Consider the following 14,278-nt stretch of genomic DNA (forward strand, 5'->3'; position numbering starts at 1 on the left):
TGTGCTGTAGCCAATATGTCATCTAAAATCTTCCTTTTCAAAAAGGCAGCTTAGAAGAGCTCAGCCTTGTGTAGTGGTCAGTGGGGGAAAGAGAACCTGAAGATGATGGCTTTGAAGGTTGACTCAGGCAAGACAGAAGAGGAGGCAAAACAGTTGCCATGATAAATCTGGGAAAGAGTAGGAAAATTTGAGTTGACTCTATACTTCAAAACTTGTAGCAGAATATAGTGTTTTGCTTTGTTTCTGAAAATCTATCTCAGCATTTAGAGGGGATTAATGGAAAATAATTATTATCATTTTAAATATTAATCAGTAGGAATTTCTGAAGTGGCTACTCTGTAGAGAGTACTGTAAAGGTACCGGGAGCGTTGAATACCTCACCTCTGTCCTGATGGAGCATATTAACCTAGTGGTATAAACAAGATGAGAATACTTGAATCAGTTAGAGAGCAATAAAAGCCATCTATGATTAAAGGATGCACTGTGTATTACACACTCTAAATTATGCAGATATTCAGTGACGGGAGATTAGAGAAAGATGGAATATTCAGGAAAAGAACAGGAAGAAGTGATGGTAGGAATAGGAAAATGTTTCTTAACAGTGAAATCCTTGGTGAATGTGATTGCCGAGCCCTAGCGTAACAATTATAAAACCCTTTCACAACGTGCAAGGCTTTTTGTGATCTGGTTCTTATCATCCCTACAGCTTCAGTACCAACTTCTACCCACTTTTACCCCTCCAACCATATAAAGTAATTTTCAGTTTCCTGAAGGCACCTGCAGCTACCTGATTCTATTCTCGGCTTATCTGAGTCCTTATGCTAGAATGGCTACTTCTCCTCTCTGTCATTCAATTGAGAAGTTCTTTCTCATCTTTTAAGGTCCAGTGGAAGTACTACTTTGGAAAAATTCACTCAAGTCCCCTTCTCTTCGATATTTCTGTCTCTCATGCTACCACTGAACTTTGCTGCAAGTTGCCTTATGTCACATACAAGGTCTTGACATTATTTATTGTAATGACTTCTCCCTCACCAGCCTGTGGGTGTCCTGAGAAGAGAAACCACATGGTTGTTCTCCCCATTCTTGGCTCATAGCGCCAAGGAATGTTGGATGAATGAATGAGTATATGAATGTAAAAGAGGATTTTGAAAGTCAGATGGCCTGGTTAATTAGGATTGCTAATTAACTGAACATTAAAGTTTCATTTTCATTTTAACCCTTGTGATAAAAATATTTTCAATAAAGAATTTGTCTACTTCCCTGCCTAATGACATGACACACGATCCAGTGATTCTTTTTTCTTTTTAAGCCTTGAAGATGTTGATTTGTTTCGTTTTGAACATCAAATTTCTCACTTTGGATTTTCTTGGAGAAAATGTCAGAAGATAGAGTTGAATCTCTACCAGTATAAGCCGTACCTGAAAATTAATCTTTTGAATAAATCCCTGACACCAGCTTCTTTTACTGTGATTTATCTGTTTTTTTCCTAAAAGCTGAACATGAGGAAAATTTCTGTTTAATGAAAATTCAAATCAAAATGTGCTTGTCATGAGAATAAAAACACAGTGAATAGCAATTACATAGACAGAGAAGGATAAGGGATTCACTGAGTGCAGTAGGTTTCTCTAGTTGTATTGTGCAGGCCCAGCCGCCCCGTGGCATGTGGGATCCCAGCTCCTGACCAGGGATCCAACCTGCGTCCCGCACGGTGGAAGGCGAACCCTCAACCACTGGACCACCAGGGAAGTCCCTGGGTTACATGGTCTTCATGGACAGGCAGATACGTGTTGGGCACAGGAGGTTAGGAGAGCATTCCAGGTAAAGGTGCAGCCATGGACTTGTGAAGGTCCTGGAGAACATTCTGGAAGAGTCAAGGGCCCTGAGCAAGGCTAGCTGTGACATTGGACCTTACCTGTGCTGAACTTTCCTCCACACCCAGAGGGGAAATGAGTTGATGGAGCAAACTGGCAGCTGGCAACTCCTCCTCGACAAGCCGAGCGTCTGTCTGAGGTTTCCCTGTGGACCTGGCTGAAGGCCGGCCTGGCCCAGCCCCCCTGTTTTAACTTTCGCTCCTTCCAGATCACAGAATGAAATGGAGTTTTCTTCAAAGTGACAGCTAAATCTCAGCCCCTCACCAGCCGCTGTACCAGTGCCGCTTAATTCTGTAATCCTTTTGCCCTCCATTCCTCGCTGTGGTTAGCAAATGCCAGGAAATGTTGGAGTGACAAGTGAGTTCTCTGTGCCTGACACCTCTGCTGGAAGACTTGATAAACTGCAAATACCATCACAGTCATTTTTCAGGTGCAGGCTCATTAACACGCCCAGGGAGGGACCAATCGCTGAAGGTACAAGCTCCCCATCCTTCCTGGCTTCCTTCCCCCGTCTTACATTTCTGTGAACTTGGCGTGTTGCTCAGAGCTGTTTTCCAAGGGAATACGTCTGGGGAATGTTTTCTTTTACATCTTTAAAATTGAGTGAAATCAAATCAGATGCTTCGTTGTCCCTCCATGGACGATACTATCCCCCTACCTGCAGGGGGAGGCGGAGATGGGCTAATGCTGAACTCCCAGAATAGCTAACAGTTGTCATCCCACATCCTATAGCTGCTCAGAGCGCAGAGACTAGGATCTGAGTGGCTAGGATTTCCCCTGCAGTCTATACCCTACGATGCAATTTCCGCACGAGCTTCCTCTACTGGGCAAACTTGAAACCCCTCCTCATTTAACACACTGTCACTCTGTTTTTCACTCTGCTGAGAGAGACATCTGAATTTCTTCCTCTCTCTCCTCCCTCTAACTCACTCTCTCTCTCTCTCTCTCTCCCTCCCTCCTTCCCTCCCTGCCTCTCTCCTCCCTCTCTCTCTTTCTCTAGGGAACAGTATTAGTATTCCGTGGTACACTCTTAAGCAAAACCTGAGAAAGGAATTAATCTGTCACTAGGAATGAATGTACTGGACAGTGATATATGCAGATGCTCTACTTAAAGTGATGGCGTTCATTTCATCTGTACTTCTCCCAGCCCTTCTCGGAGGAAACACACAAACTTGCATTTGAAATAACATCGCAGCTGGGTGACTGTCTGGGTACTGCCTGGAGCCGTGCTGCTCTGGTTCTAGCCACCAGACAAACCCAGCAGAAGGGCAGGCAGGCAGCTCAGGTGGCAGGGTAGGATTCTGGAATTTCCAAATTCACACCACTGCACTCTGTAGGTCTGATGAAGAAGCTGATCGAAGCCCATTCACCTTTCCTCCTCTCGAGCCTGGACTCAGAAATGCCCCCGGAGTCCCTTTGGCCCTTGCCTCTCTTCCACAGCCCTCAGTGCTTTGAGATTCTGGTCATAACCAGGGAAAGATTCATTAGGGCTGGCATTTCTGTTGGCTGGTTGGCTGGCTTCTCCACTGTTTTCTGGCAGCAAGACTGGGAGTCTCCCTGGAGAGCTTATTTTCCTGAAATTCCCCTTGTAGTTTTACATACATAAGTGGGCTGGATGAGGTTGTGAGAAACAGCCTAGCTTTTGAATGCTAATCCGAATGAAACTTCCAAATCCCTTGAAGTTCAGGCTATCGGGAGAAGAAATCCGAAGTAAACAGGCCTCTCACCACGTCCCCACCCAACCCAGCCACTTCCTGGCTCAGGCCCGGCTCCACCTCAGAGCCCAGAAGGCTCTCCTGTTCTGCTCTTACGCTAGCAGGGCAGCAGGCAGGACCTGGGGCCCTGCTCTTCCAGGCACGTAGGTTTCTGCAGACGTTCCTTTTGCTGTTGTGCTTGTGATGACTAGTATTTTCCCTACTCCCTCTGGTGTCTGGAGATTCATCTGGGATTTATGTCCATAATGAGAAAAGGGAGACAGGGAAACGCTGGGGCATTTTTCTCTGACTTAGATTATCTGTCACTTTGATACTCATTTTAAAAGATGCTTTTCAAATATTTAAATGTATGTGTGCTCACATCACAGTCCCTTGGGATGAATTGCTGATGACACAATCACCGCTTTATCTCTCTCATGCTCTAGGCCTCTCTCCTGAACTGATTGCCAGCAGTGACTTGGCCAGAAAAAAGAGGAGGTTAGAAGGAGGAGGGACTCAGATCTTCATGAATAGCAGTTTTCCTAAGTGTATTGGCTTCTTTATCTCTCATCTCCAGGATACCCCGATCCTACTGGAACTGATTGACAGGGAGCACAGCCTGAACTTTAACTGAAATATGCTCTTCCCCCGTAGGGACACACACTTCACAAAACAGAACCAGCTAATTAAGATCCTCTTCCCACTTTTCCAAGTTCTGCCTAGATATTACAGATATAAAGAGAATAAGCCCCATTTATAAGCAACTCCCACTTTATTGATAGTGGATCAATGAGAGCATGTGTAGGTTTAACTGTGCAGGCAGTGAACAGCATTGGAAACACAGAATGTTGAAAGATCCAAGACCGATTATTCTAAAATTGGCGCTTCTGTGTAGAAGAGCCTAAGAGGAGATTAAGAATTCACGTTACTAAAGCACATGGGCTGATTCAGGAGTAAATGAGCACTAGCAGCTTAAAAAGGCCCGCCATCTTTTCCAACAGATATTTTTTGAGTTCCTACTATGTGCCTGCAAATGCCCTGGGTACTGTGGTTACAATGGATAGTAAAAATAAGACTCCCTGTTAAACAGGTTTTAACTGGAGGGGGAGTAAAGAGATAGGAAATGAAGGTATAGCAAATCATAAAGAGCAGTAACCAAAAATACGTGGCTCAGGGATGAAGAGAGCCATATCCTGGCCTCCACTGGAGATGGGACCAGAGAGGGCAGGCAGACCGTGTCAGCTACTTTAAAACTCTAAAAGGCAAGATGCACTCTCTCTTACCAATCTGTGGTGGTTCTAGAAAGGGCACCCCTGATTAATCCTTTGTCATGGCATTAAAGGGGTCAATTTAGGGCAAGATAATGGAGGTCCCATGACCTCCATTATTAGAGAACCAAACTTTGAGCAGAAAATTACAGATCTCTCCCATACAAATGACATATTTCCTAGAAGCAACCTACCTTCTTGGAATTCATGGAAATACCAAGATCATGGAAGCTCTATAGAAACACCAACTCTCCTGTCAATTAACTTCAATAAGTATTAATTTAATGCCTCCTTTGTACAAGGTGCTATGCGGGATACTGATGCATGATGGTGGCTACGATGACTTTCAAATATCCACCGCACTACAGTCTTCCTGGACAACTCATCCATCTCTGTCTTCATCCCGAATTCTCGTATTTCTTCTATTCAAGGCAACAAGCCATCAGGCAATACATGTCTGACCAGCTGCGTGCCCAGTTCTATGTGTGACTCCGAGCAGGCTACGAAAATAGAGACAGTGCAGTTTCTACACTCAAGGTGATTACTATGTGTTTCAGCAGACAAGAGATAATTACATAATAAAACTACAGAATGATCAAGACAGCGTATAACTAAGTTCCGAGCTGTGTGGTATAGCCTAGCATGAACTAGATGCTCAGAAATGTAAAAGTTTTCGGAAATAAAGGCAGCATGAATGGAGCCACAGAGGACGGATGATGAGGATAAGGGTATATGCATGGCATGCCCTTAATTCAGTGTTTCTTCTGCATGGAATATTTTCTTCTGCTTTTCCATTGTTCTAAATCTAGTTCATTGGATTTTTCAATGTCCAGCCCAAGACTTTTTAGGCTGTCCCTAAAAATCTTACTCATCATTTCTCTATTAGAATCTGAATTATTTGAGGTCAGGTTATCTCCCATCTTTACTCATTTTTACGTCCCCTACTGCCTATTGCACAGGACCTGACAAGCAGCAGACCTTCAATAAATACTTGATGGTTGAATGATTTATGTTATTCTATATCCTACAAAGCAGTCCAAGGAAGAGTGATTTCCTAGTAAAATGTCTTCTGAACTGAACTTCTGTGATTTCCTAGTAAATGTCCCCCTGAACCTTGAACTTGGTAACAATGAAAGGTGAAGTCTGGTAGACAGATTTGGGAACAGAAAGTGGTCCTCATGGATCCAAGGGGGACTAGCTAAAGGTTATGGAGGTTGGGGAGGCACTGCATACTCCCAGCAAAGCAGTGGGCGTTGAGAAGGGGGGTCGTATTTCATGAATACGTCCCGGGTGAAAGTGGTGCTGCTTTGGGTTCTTTGCTCTGAAGCGCTTTCATTTTCACATAGCTGACCCATGGTAACTGGGAGGTGTCCTGCATCATATATCATATATATTTATATAAATATTCATAGCCTGTGTGTATACACACACACATGCACTGTTTATATAACCCTTGAACAACACGGAAAGGGAGGGCTGACTTGAAAGTTATATGCAGATTTTGGACTGGGTGGAGGGTCAGTGCCCCTAACCCCTGCATTGCTCAAAGGTCAACTATATATATATATATATATATATATATATATATATATATATATATATATTTCTTTTCCTTCTCTTTATGATTTGTTACACCCTTATTTCATATCTCTTTCCCCTCACTTGAGAGTTTAACCAGGAGTCTTTTTTTTTTTTTTTCTATCTATCTATCTCATGTATCCTGATTATACTCTGACTTTGCTTTAGAGATGATACCCTGGTCTCCTTACTTTCTTTAAAGATTTTTACTCATTAGAATTCCCAGATTAATAATAGCGAGACCTTTATGCTTTCAGTGATTCTTGACTATTTGAGATTGACGTCTAGACTTTCTTTACCCTCAGGTGCACCAAAAAGAACTCTGTACCTACAGTTTGCACTTTGCATCTCCCCAGAAGTTTACTTAATCTTCATGCAGGTGGAAGGCAGGCCCCCCAGGAACACTCCCGTACCAATGGCTTTGGCACAGGCTTCTCAGTTGTCCCTTGTTTGAGCTGCTGGAGGGCACAGGAGCTGAGAGTACTCTCAATGATTCTCAAGGCGGGGCTGCTTTTGGCATTTATGGTTGGCCAGGACGGCCCCCTGCACTGCAGGGCATCTGGCATTCCTAGTTCTAAATACCAGCAGAAGCCTTCAGTTACTGTGCTGATCAAAAATAACCCCACGAATTTCCAAACACTGCTAGCGAGTGGGACCAGTCCTTGTTTAAAACACTGGAATGGCTGAGACTGTTGTTGGAATGACTAAACAAAGCCTCCCTTCTTTCCAGTTGCTAGTGCTGGTGATAGAATTCTCACCCCTGGGATGCGCCATGTGGTGGGTTTTACATCTACAGGTACAAAGAGTAATGGAGCTTTTTCAAGCACACTGTAGACCTTCTCAGACAATTCTGAGAGGCCGTGTGGGGAGCCATGCCAGCAGACACAGATGGGGAGAAATGCCAGCCTTGTCATCCTGATTTACCAATTACACATTGTCTTCAGTGTACCCTTTACTATATTCAGTCTTGTTTCCTAACCCCCCTAAGCACAGTGTTTGTTCTTCTGCCACATCTTTATTATCCTGGATTTATTCTATTCCTGGCTATGTTAAAACCTCTAAACTCCTATGGGAAGATGCAGAACCAGAGAGATTTGTACAATTAGCTGACACAGTTTAGAATGTTTCAAAAGGCTTGACAATATTAGCGTTATAGTTACCACTGATATTTATTTTATTGTATGCCGGGATGTACATTAAAATATTTGTAGCAACTTGATATTGTGGAAAGATTAAGACTTGGGAGACCTAAGTCTCTTACTCCTGGGTTCTGGGTCCTGCCACCAACTAGTTGGGTAGCCTTGGGCAAGTCACTTAACTTCCCTTCTCTGGGCTTCACATGTCTTGTGTGAAAAAATATGGACAGGCTTTTGGAAATTCAAGGATACACATTCTATAAATGTTGAAATAAAAAATGTAGAGCAATTCAGTGGACTGGAATAAACCTTAAAATCCCCAGCTACTAACATAAATTGCCCATCTTTTTATCCCCTCCTTGCTTACCTCCCGCAAACCCCAGCATAAGTGTGATGGACCGTGTTGCCTGAATCTAGAACCAAGTCTTACCTGAAGGCATATGGAGAGATTGCAGTTGTGGTTGTGTGTTGCACACCAAGCATCAGGGAGAGCCACCTAGAGGAGGTTATGTGGAAGAATGATAGCGTAGGGCTGTAACTGGCTTGACTCCCACCTTCTGTTTGGAATTCCCATTTTATTTCCTTACTCTTTCCCTCGTAGACTTCCTGTTCCGTGACAGAAGGTTAAGTGAGAGGGAGTAGATGTTGGTAGCTTTCTTCTTTTCTCTCCACTGCTATGAAGACCCCCCTCATTACCTTCTGTTGTACAAAGATGACTCCACCAATAGCATCCAGTGTGGATATAGCCAGTGAGTTTTCTTATTATAATTTATATCAACCTTTTAAGAATTTCTTATTACGATTCAGATTTTACTGCTGCTTGTTCTTGAATTAAGACCACGGGTTCCTTAGGTCTATTCTAAGTATGTGATTCTTTAAGTGTAAATCACTGAAACAATTCAGATGTTTCAAAAGACTTCTCAGTATCATATAGTGATATCGATAGACAGGGCATACTTTAAGGTAGGGGGAAGAGGTCAAGACTCTCTGAAGATCTCCTGAGGGGGAAAAAAAGATACATAAATGTGCCTAACCATTTTGTATTCAATTTTAGGAGTTTGTCAAACTTCCTGAAGCTTACCATGAATCTTAGCTTTTTTTTTTTTTTTTTTTTTTTTTTTCGGTATGTGGGCCTCTTACTGTTGTGGCCTCTCCCGTTGCAGAGCACAGGCTCCGGACGCGCAGGCTCAGCGGCCATGGCTCACGGGCCCAGCCGCTCCGCGGCATGTGGGATCTTCCCGGACCGGGGCACGAACCCATGTCCCCTGCATCGGCAGGCGGACTCTCAACCACTGCGCCACCAGGGAAGCCCAGCTTTCTTGATTAAAGCCTTTAAGGAAAGGAAAAGTTCATAGAAGTCTTTTCTAGGCTCATTAGAGAATCAAGTGTGTCCCTGTGGCCATCGTCTTCTCTCCCCGCACTACAGCTTAGTCTCTGCCCTCAGGCAATCTGCTGCCCCTCAGCCCAACCATCTGGTCTTAGCGATGAGAGATCAGCGTGGTCGCCATAAATCCTGGCAGACTTTGCAGTCTGGCGGTGGGAGTGACAGCATGCAGTATGGAGCCTTTGGCAAAGGGTGAAGCTGTGGTTACAAATCCAAACACTGTAAAGCAGAAGATGGAGTAGAATGAAGTGCCTGACTTTTTTCTTAAGCACCAGGTGGTATTTCCAGGAGCAACTACACATCTTTGTCAGTGACTGATGAGTTGTAGTTATCATCAAAAAAAAAAAAAAAGAGTGTAGTAGATCCTACCTCTTTCAACCTTTTTCAGCATTTCTCATGCCTCCTTCAGCATAGTTTGTTGTTTAATTTAAAATGTTTATACAGCCCTGCAAAAATAGTTATGTCTTTTTTAGGGTTGGGAGGGGGACCCTTTTATAATTGCCCCCCAAATCATTTCTTTCAACCAACACATTCAACTCAATGCTTTTGAATTCCAACTATATGTACTCTAAGACAGAAAAAAAATAGCCAATTATTTTTAGATCACTTTTTCTTGTGTCGTTAATTTGGTACTAAGTAAAATTGAATAGTCAGCAAACCTGCAAGGCCATTCCTGTTAGCCATGTGGGTTTATCTACTGCAATGAGTGTTCAGGCAGTGTAGGTCTGAGTGGAGGCTGTAGGGATCGTGAAGCTTATTGGTGAGTGGCAGAAGTTAAAGCTGAAGAGGAAGGATGGGGCCAGATCTTAAGTGATGTTAAAGGCTGTATATTTAAAATACATCATGAAGGCTACCAAGAGTCAACCATGGTATAGCTGAGACAGGTTTGCTCTTAAGATGATAAACACCTCATAAAAAGTTTAAGTTTTAGTCAATACTTTAAAAGTCCTTTATGGCTCTCTAAAGGAAGATTCCGTTTAAGTTCCAAATAATAACAAAAAATAGATGTTTACAGGCAAGCCTTAAGATGTAGAGTAGCCAGCATGACATAGTGTCTACAGATACACAGCACGTGATGTGCTTTTTATATTCCAAGAGGACCTGCATCTTCTTGACATTTCATCAGGGGCTCTTTCTTCCCCTCCTGCCCCAATATATATGCAGTTTTTATCTAACCATATGTTAAACCAACAAGCACAAGGATAGGAATTGCTAGCTATATTTTCCATGTATGTGTACACTAAAGGCTGGATACACTAGGCTTGGATTCAAATATATAATTTAAAATATTCAGATGAAAATTCAAGTGTATAGTCAGTCACGTGAATAGTAACGAATATGCGTATAGTTTGGCATTGCATAGGTAAAATATTAATAATATTTTCTGAATTTTTCACCTTACAGATGGGTATTTTGCTAATATTATAAAGATAGCTCTTCACCCCACCCCCAGCAAAAAATTCCAAATACAGAGTATTTTATACCTGTGTTTAAATTTTAATTTTATATACATATTAGAGAATTAAGCATGCTTTAGATACATTTAATTTAGTTTTTTTTTTTCCTCCAAACTGTACATTGAGATTTCCTCAGACTTTTCTAATGACAGCTCTATAAAGTAGTGGTTTCTTCTTTGAGTCAGCTTACTGCAAGAATCAAATCTCTGAACTTTATTCACTCATAGTGTTTATTGAGTATGTAAGGCATTTAAGATACTGTTCTAGGAGCTCAACAAGTACATCTGTCCTGTAGGAGCAGTGCTAATGGCAAATACCAGCCACGGACATTGCTGGCAATGAATTAGGCACCATGAGTCCTGGGACTCGGACTCTGGGCCTGTTTCCACATTGAGCGCTCCCAAACTTCCTTCCCTAACCTGTAAAATGGAAAGAATAACACTTGCTGCTTCTTGAGGAATCAATAAGGTCATAAAATGAAAAATGATAGACATAATTAAGGTCCTTTCTAAACTTAAGCAATATTTACATAATATTATATCATTTTAATATTATAATATGAATATGCATCATAGTTATACATAGTATAGCAATACATGTATAAAAATCAGGTGAGTAAGTTAATGCCCTCCCATGTCCCTTTGATCTGCTTGCTTAACCAGGGAACAAGCACTTTGAGTTTTAGTCAATATTTTAAAAGCAATTCCCTAAAGGAGAGTTCATGTCAGTGTCAAATTATAATTAGATGCTCACACCAAGTTACTAGACTACCAGCATGTTAAAATATATAATGGCCCCAGACATTAAAATTACTACAGTGTTTATTTTTATTATTAATTGCTGGTCCTGCATTATATTGGCTAAGGGAGCCAAAAGGCAAACAAGTTTTTCAGTGTTGAGGTGCAAGTGATTTAACAAATTCCTAAGGGAAATTGACATCTTAATGATGTGTCAGAGAGCCACGTAATAATATTCCCTTCCATCACAAACTGTATTCTTCTCTATGTTTCTAGAGCCCTTTGCGCTTGGTTCTCCTCTGGCAGTGACTAAAATGTTTCCTAAAAGGGTGTTTACAGTTCTCTCCCACGCCTGTTACATCATCAGCACTTTGAGAGCTGGGCGTGTATATGGTAGCTGGCACATGACAGGTACATGGTCAACTTATAGACTTGTAATTAGGTAACATTCTTTGCCCCTCACAATGCTCATTCATGCATAAAATCTCATTTTCATTTTTTCAGCAACTTTCTAGGTAGCCATTATCTCCTCAGGTGACTTGCCCAAGGAAGCTCTGTCGGTAACTGGTAGGACCATAACTTCTGATTCCTAGTCCAGTGTACTTATCGCTGTTGAATCTCACCTCTATGAATCTCTGTGGTCTGAATTTTCGTGTTCTGACTGAGAGGTATTCCTGCCTGGCCAGTGCAGGCGTTATGCTGTTTTACTGTTCCTCATCGACCTGGCCCTGAACCCTCACCCTTTTCTGCTCATCACGTTAGGGCCAGAATTGCTGAGATGTGAAATGAAATCTATGGAAATTTATTACTGTTTATGGGAGACTCTGTGACGTGGCCGAGTCGAGTTGCCTTCTACTGCCTTGCATAAGAAATCTGAAAGCATCGGCACATAGAGTAATTTAAGGCAGCTTTTGCTGACACTGGTTGCCTCTAAATGGATAATGATTTATCAGTAAATTACTCTTTTCTGAGCCAGGTAAGTTCTGATCAACAATGCTCACTCTCATTCTCTCCTCCATCCCCTCCCTTTCTTTTCCTTCCCTCCTTTCCATTTCTCTCTCTCTCTCTCTCTCTCTCACACACACACACACACACTCTTGCACACTCCCCCCAACACACATACACATACATATTCACCCAATATGTATGCCTTCCAAGGTAAGCATTAGTTAAGACATCGTTACATTAATAAAGCCATTTCTATTTGCTAAACCAAACTCAAAATTGAATGTGAATTGCATAAAAACAGGGAGAGGTTATAGTGCCCATTATAAGGAGGGGATGGGTACTAACTAAAGGGGAACAGTCTCTGTGCTATTGCAGTAATCAAAACAAGTTTAGAACTTTATCAGCACTGTAACATTCTTGCAGACCATGAAAAATAGGTGAAACTAGATCTTGGATGTCATCAGCAAACAGTAGGCTTTATAAGTGCCTTGATACCTATGTAGTGTGAGCAACTCTGTTAAACTAACACCCCTCTTGCACTCTGAGAGCCCACCTCCCAAATGTAATGTATGGTATCGTGGAGATGGGCTTGATTTACTTACAAAGAGCTCTGGGAAGGAAAAAATAGCAAAGAATCCAGGGCTTTGGCAAGTCTGAAATGAAATGCTAAGCTGTGGGCTTAGAGAGGCAGGAGAAAGGGAGAAGATTAAAATTTAGGTGGAAAAGTACATTATAGAAGGATTTAAGTGAAATTGTAACTTTGGAATTTTGTTAACTCAGGGTTGCCGGAAACAAATGCCAACTTGTAGTTGAGGTCCTCAAAACATTGATTCCCAGGGATACAACTAGTCTCTCTGACTTTGATAGGTTGTGATGACTTTTCCAAAACAAAACAATCTTAATCCTATACTATGGCATCATAAGCATAATGTATTCCATGGTCATGACCTAATTGCCATGAATTAGTGTTATTCTCTTTCTTCTTTCTTATATTGTCTATCCAGAAAGCAAAACTTTCCCCTGAAGTAAATCTGGACGTCAAAGCCATCTCACCTGTTGAGGAGCTTGAGGAGGAAGGGGGCTGGTTGGTTCACGAGTGCCAGGCAGTATAGGCTGGAAAGGTGTGTTGGGAATCTGTCAGTTTGACTGTAGAGACGGCCATGCCACGGTGGCGTGAATGGCTGAGATTCCCGAGTACTGATTTGAACAAGGAGAAGGAAAGAGCTGTTAGTAGCTTTTATTTTATTGCCTTGAACATTTGAAATCCATTCATATTTGGGATGTGCATTAGTATCTATTAAATGCCTCTCTTGTCCCTGACATTCAACTAATCATTTGGTCTTTGGTGAGGGGAGAATAAAAATAACACCATAGATGACTTTTGTGCCTTGGTCTGTGTGAGCTGCTCTCTATGATTCATGAGTGCAACAGTGCTGTGCTACCAGACTGCAGATTTCTTCAGTGAAAGGTCTGTGCACAGCCCTGGCACATAACTTAGTGCCTCACACCCACAGGGAGTGTATTCCCTGGGAATCACTGAGTAACTGATTCAAGGACTAAACGTGGGTTATATGCTAAGTAGTCGCTGTGCTCGCTTTTTAGTTCATGAGAACCCTGAAGAACAGAGTCATACACACACTCTCAGAACCGGATTATCATCAGAGATGGACTGTGGGAGAGTGGGGGAAGCAAAGTGGGCCTCAAATCGCAAATGAAAGCATCACTGTAGAGGCCTTGCTCTGGGGACAAAGGGACCTTTTGTCGACGTTCCCTACACATGGGCATATGCTCCGAAGCAGCCGGTAGTCACTCAATGTGTTTAGTGTTCAATTTGACCTCCTCGGCCCACCCCTCTTCCTCCACTCTAGGCATCTGTGCTGAGTATACTCCTTAATGCTCTCCCCCAGGCCTGTCTCCTCTCTCTCTTTTCCCATCAATATCTTTTCTAATACCCACTGTCAGAGCCACTAAAAACTGCGAGGTTTGTTTCTTGACAAATATCCCATTTTCACAGGCAGTTGAACTGAACTGCAGCTTGTGCTCCGTTCAGACATGTCAATAAACATTATTGCAAAGACGTAGAAGCAATAATGGGAATGTATAAAACTCACCTTTATTGCTTCTTGCCATGAATTTACATGCTGCTCTAAGCAGCTTTCACTCCCTTAAGAAGAAGCTGCAGGAAATCTGTTTTGGGTTGTGTGG

The sequence above is a fragment of the Grampus griseus genome, assembly GCF_964374135.1.
Source record: "Grampus griseus genome assembly, chromosome: 5".
Lineage (NCBI taxonomy): Eukaryota > Metazoa > Chordata > Mammalia > Artiodactyla > Delphinidae > Grampus > Grampus griseus.